Here is a 6,114-nt window from a genome sequence, read left to right on the forward strand (position 1 = left end):
CACAGGGATATATCAAATCGACATATGAATGAAAGCTATCATTGTTAATAGACAAAACGTCATCGATATATCTAAAAGTCGAATTGAAGGTCACAGCGAGAGATTTTTTCTTCTCACGTAGAAGTTTTTGAATAAATTCTACTTCATATGAATATAAAAACAGGTCAGCTAACAAAGGAGCACAATTCGTGCCCATGGGAATTCCAACAGACTGTTGGAAGACCTGATCACCAAAGACCACGAAGATATTGTCAATAGGGTCTGTAAGTCTCGTCATGTGATTGCCGAGATTTAGCGAGATTATTAACTTCCGGGTACATCAACATCTCAGATTGCACTGTGTAGAGAGTGGTATACATAGATATAGCGTTATCAATCGATTATGTGGAGGTTTTAACGAGATAAACATGGGAATTGAAGCATTAGTGGAGTGGTCGAGGATTCTTCGCTTCGTGTTTGACGAATTACGTGTAATAACCGCCAGTGTACAAGCATCGACGAGGGTACGTCTTCCAGATAAAGAGCAGGTTGGTAAAAGCATAATCTATGAACTAGAGAGATGTACGATACGTTTTTATATCTCAAATCATTCCAATTGAAAGTATATTAATACTTGAAAATAAAAACGGATTATGCATAAAACTTGCTTTGTATTTATACGAACGTACTGGGGAGATCGGAAGGGGGTGGGGGTGGGTGGGTGGGGGGGTGAACAACGATACTACATTTACGCACCTGCAGTGTACAGTTGTTTATTCAATAAACAAAGCGCATTAAATATGCCTATCTATATCAGTTACATCACAGATGGGTTAAGATTGTTTAATATTTTATAGATATGCCTTGAATCTGAGGATAAAGGTGTTGTGCATTGTGCAGTCATCATTAATGTGGATGTCTGATGCCAGTATGCCCATAATGGGGCAGTATAAGTGTCGATCTTAATATGACAGCAAATTTTCAAAGGCGGGTACACAATTTAAAGATAAAATAATGTCAATACATGTTTGGATCTATATCGTATGATTATAATAATTATAAGTTTATATGTTGTAAACTTTCTTTCTTTTTAGAAATTTCTTTCTTTATAAACTGTCTTGCTGTTATGCCCTCTGGGCCCAAAATTGGAATAAACTTATCTTATCTATACCCAAAGTAGGTAATAAATGGGTTCGACCTGTGAAGATAAAATTTTTACATGTAGATATATTGGAATTTTTCAGATATAAGAAGGCAAATAAAACTGTTCAATGTAAAATACGTCAGTAGTTGGATAAAACATCCAAAGTCGGCACAGTCAAAGTGGAGGAATTAACTGCATCCTCATTCCGCAGGGCAACAGGCCATTTTCAGCAACCCCTGAAATTCTTAATTGAGGCTAAGTGCCCATTTTCAGCTCGAACAATGACAATTAAAGAGGCCTGTGCAAATGTTGGGATTTCCCTCTTGGTAAGTCAGCATTATAGATTGAACAATTATGTGTATGTGTACCTAATACATGTACATTAGCTGTACATATATGTATTCATATATATCATTATGGATGTATCCAAGTTTATTATAACTTTAAAGTAACATTTTATGAATGAAATACATATACTACTTAGGCTTCATTGTGATATTGAACTGCTAATGTTCTTTATAAACTTTACTTGCATCAAGTTTTGAATACTGCAGTACATCTATGTCAAAATAAGTATGCATATTGCAGTATAATACTTTCACCACTAATCAGAGCACTTGTAAATCAGGTATATTTTATCAATACATGTAATGACATTTGCCATTTTAGAATGTGATGCAAGGGATGGTTCGCTGCACCTCAAAACAAAATTTGAATATTGGCATCAGATTCAAGGACAACACCACCTGAAAGACACCCAATGCTGTGATTTGCTAGTGTGGATTCCTAGTGACACTCAAATAATTCACATTGACAAAGACGTATTATGTCAACCTTTTAAGCGTGATAATAATGAAGTATTTTTGCAGTCTAAAACACACACACATAACCACATGTACATATACTTTATTATGATATCAGTGGTGCATCTATCAAAGTTATGTAATTACATGTATATTTATTGAATAAACATTATAGACAAGCGTGTTTCTTATTTTAGATGAACCAAAATACATGTATGTATAAACACAGTGTCCAGCCTTACAAAAATCATTCAATTACATGCATTTACTCAAACAATGGATTTTACTTCTTTTTTAATAATGCAGATTTGAAAACCTTCAGAATGAGAACAAAAGGCTTTATGTTTGATTGTATATTGTTTAACGTTCCTCTCGAGAATATTTCATTCTGATGGAGACGTTCCAAAGGGCTTTATATTCATATGAATATAAAAGGCTTTATATTTAAATAAATATGTAGTAAAGTTATATCGCATATATGGTATTCATTACTTTTAACTTTAAAAATTCAATGTGGCAGGTATGTGCAGATTTAAGGTGTATATATATATACATGCAATTAATCTAATAAGTTTGTAGGATTTATCTGCAATCTCCTTCAAAAGGGGAACCTGCAAATTCACATGATCCACACAAATCTGAAATATTTTGTCAGATCAATATCTATAATGGCTAAGGAATTTAAAAAAAAAAAAGATCTCTCATTTTCCCATCCAACATGGATTCTGCATCTGGAAATTTTATAGCAAAGTTGTGCATCCTCTTTTGAGAAGTGGGATTTATTTGTAAGAAAGAATGGGATATTAAGTGTCATGTCATTTGGAAGTTTGTCAAAAAAACCAAAATCCTTTGTCCGCCAGGAATATATCACCAACTTGCAACTTCTCTAAAATGTCACAATGGTTCACAATTGCCAAATTAGATTTGTATCCAGCATACAGATTGGAAATAAGCTGCATTAGGTGTAATACACATTAAGGTCTTTTCTTTGTGGCGACTCTTGTCATTACTGCAAGCGAAAAACTGGCTATTCATATCAATTTGGTCATATTAGGTCACTTCTGTTGCATCCATTGCAATCTTCAATTCTTCTTACTTTTATATTTCAGTTGAATGGACACTCCCAACAGTGTTCATGATCCCTTCAAACAAAATTTCATGAATATATGAAAAATATCCACAGAAAATGGTGTATGCAGCAACATTTATACCCCCCTAAAATTACTAGGTAATTGAATATTGTGAAATCTGCGCTGACCTGTGAAATTGATAACTAGTCAGTGTATAGAAAGTGCATTGTTCATTTTTCCTTAACGAACCGCTAAAACATACCTTTCCAGGGTCTTTCAATTATGATGTTCCCAATTGTCATGGATGGTTTCCTTTAATTAAGTAGGTATATTTCTCACTGCAAGTTTACAACATCATAGTCTTCAAGGGAAGCTGTAAGAACAAAAGCAATACCATTATAGTATTTGGTGTGCATATAAATTTAGATAACACTGAAATGAGAATGAAGAAAATACAGAAAAACCACCTGACACTAAACTTAACAACCGTTGTAACTTCCTGGTTTGATGTACTAGAATACTTGTATCGTACACTGTACCTTTTTAAATGTTGAGGGTTTGGTGCTGTATACTCGTGATCATGTAGATGCACTTCATTGTTGTCTGGTACAGATATATTGGTAGCAGTATCAACTTCGGTTCCTACATGTACATTTGAAGCAGATGCTTCTGCTTCAGCAGGTTTCGTAACTTTGTGTCTATGACAAAAAGTAATATACCATAAGTTGCTGTTTTTATTGACTTAAAGTGGCTCACTACACAACAAAGTTGTAGTTTCTGAAATAAACACAGAATATGAGTGTTACAATCATTCTTTTCAAGGCCATGTGTCACTTTTACATAATTATACAATAAAGATATATGCCAGTTCTCTTGAAACACAATACAAAATTTAATCATGCAGGAGCCTATATAAAGGCAAGTAGTATCAAGAGAGTCCTGTCAACCCTTTCCCCTTTTCCTAGCAAGGTTATTTCTTCTATATTGATACAATAAATAAGTGTTCCTTTCCCCTTTCAGACAGAAGGGAATTATATAGTAAAAGATGTTAATAAATGTTGAAATCAATAACGAAGAAAAACTTACCCCCCCCCCCCCATTTATGAAATTGTAGTACATGTAATTTTTTGCTCTTATTATTTTATTTTTATCAGTTCGTCTGTCAAAATCTTTTGTAGGACTACCCCCTCTGAAATATCTAAACAACACATCCAGTATATTCTGTCAGTTTATACCCACGTGTGTTAATTTGACATGATTATTCGTTGAATTGTGATAATATTACGTACCTACATCTTTGTATCCACCGCTTCCTTACTGTAGCATCGACTAGGAACCTAAATAAACTACATGGCAGGGTTTTCCCAGTCTCATGTATGCAGCCGATCGCTTAACAATACACCAAATTACAAATTAGCGCCGATTCTCCGTTACGACTTTATATATTCCACATGTTGTTGTACCCGGAAGTAGTAAAACCGAAAGTGAAAGCAAACGAGACTTACAGACCCTATGAGGAACTCTAGCATATTTTTTATTTCAACTTCAGAGTACTTGTGCGTGGAATCAGAGTGGTGTTTAACAAAGTCAGTTTTTGAATGACTGATCACTAGATATGAATATTTCCGTTTTCCGTTTTTGTTGAAGAAGTAACTGTCTATGATGTCAAAAAGTCTAGTCTTTAATTTATCGTGAGGAATGGTCGTGTATAGTGTTGAAATGTCATAGGTTTTAATGCTATTGATTTGGGAAAAATTCTGTGGTTTCAAGTTTACTAAAAGTTCTTTAGAATTTTTTAGAATCCACATTTGATTAACACCACTTCTGGCATATGTAGTCGCAGAGTAAGTTTGAAGTTTCTCCTTCACAGCTGTTAACATTTTCGTGAGGAGCAAAGATAGGGGCTTGGTAGAGCACTTACTGGATCCAGCAATGTATCTTGGTTTGTAAGGGTTTTTATGTAGTTTAGGAATCCAGTATAGGTACGGTAACTCATATTCATTCGACCCATTGACTGGAATATTAAATGTGTCTAAAACTGAAGCATGGTTTTGAAGAATTTCGTCTTTTGAAAGGGCAGTTGGAGTATAAGTATGATTACCAAACGTGGAGTTAATGCCAAGTTCGTTTAAAATACAGTTGTAATAATGAGCCTTACAAACAAAGACAATGTTGTTACTAGCTTTGTCAGCTGGAACCAAAACATATTCCTCATGTAACCTATCTAATTCTTTTATCACTTCTGGTTTACTAAACACAGAAGGATAGATGGTACGTACTTTTGTTTTCATGTGTCTAATGCGGGATTTTAATATCCCTCTTATGCTTTTAACCCATTCTGACAATGTATCGAGTTCTTCTTTTTCATATTTAGCCCATCGTCTGGCATAATCTTCGACAGAACTCATAATAGAGATGAAGTTCTGTCGCCAATTAAAAGACCGAGGTTCTCTGTATTTAGGACCTTTAAGAATAAGTGATTTGAGGTCCTCATTTTCAACTATAGCAACATCACCAGTAATGACATGTCCAGCTGGACTGTAGTTGAAAGAAGATGAAGAACAAGAACATGTTGGTGGATTACGTATAAGATGGTCTACATCTATGCACTGCAAAGTTTGTTTATAATTAAAAAGTTTGGATGCAATAGTATAAGTATAGATGTAGGAAATACAGGGTGTAGACTTGAACTTGAAATAAGTTGGAATACACGACTGAACCCTTTTATGACGAAGAATGTTGCTTATGTTGACGGCATCTATTCCTTTGTTTGTAAATTTGAGCTTAAGGAACTGACGGCATGATTTGGAAGGAATATCATCCATGGTCCGTGCTGGTTTATAGAGCCTGTGGTAGGTAACATCCATAATTATAGAGTTAAGTCTATATTCAGGTGTTGAAAAATCCAAGTATAGACTAGCCATAGCTTCTTCAAATAACGTATGTAAAACCCTCAATGGAATAGAGTAAAGTTTTTTGTGAGAATGAAGAAAGTATGTTATACTTTATATGATTTTAGATTTATTACATTGTATACTATGTCTATAAGCTGTATTTGCTTTTGACTAATAAACAACAACAACTACTAAGATACCATGAAAATGAAATGTTGATTCAC

The 6,114-nt window shown here is 34.3% G+C and overlaps 2 long non-coding RNA genes across 2 annotated transcripts; one reads left to right on the plus strand and one right to left on the minus strand.

Annotated features, from left to right (window-relative positions):
* The first annotated feature begins 1,205 nt into the window (after positions 1–1,205).
* On the plus strand, positions 1,206–2,105 carry LOC125650539 (uncharacterized). Its single transcript, XR_007361027.2, has 2 exons — positions 1,206–1,449; positions 1,793–2,105. It is a non-coding gene; the product is annotated as an uncharacterized LOC125650539 (long non-coding RNA).
* LOC125650538 (uncharacterized) lies at positions 2,014–4,460 on the minus strand. The gene is made up of 4 exons (XR_007361026.2): positions 4,286–4,460; positions 3,536–3,694; positions 3,259–3,369; positions 2,014–3,068 (listed from the first exon to the last, which is right to left on the minus strand). It is a non-coding gene; the product is annotated as an uncharacterized LOC125650538 (long non-coding RNA).
* Positions 4,461–6,114: the final 1,654 nt, after the last annotated feature.

The sequence above is a fragment of the Ostrea edulis genome, chromosome 5, assembly GCF_947568905.1.
Source record: "Ostrea edulis chromosome 5, xbOstEdul1.1, whole genome shotgun sequence".
Classification (NCBI taxonomy): domain Eukaryota; kingdom Metazoa; phylum Mollusca; class Bivalvia; order Ostreida; family Ostreidae; genus Ostrea; species Ostrea edulis.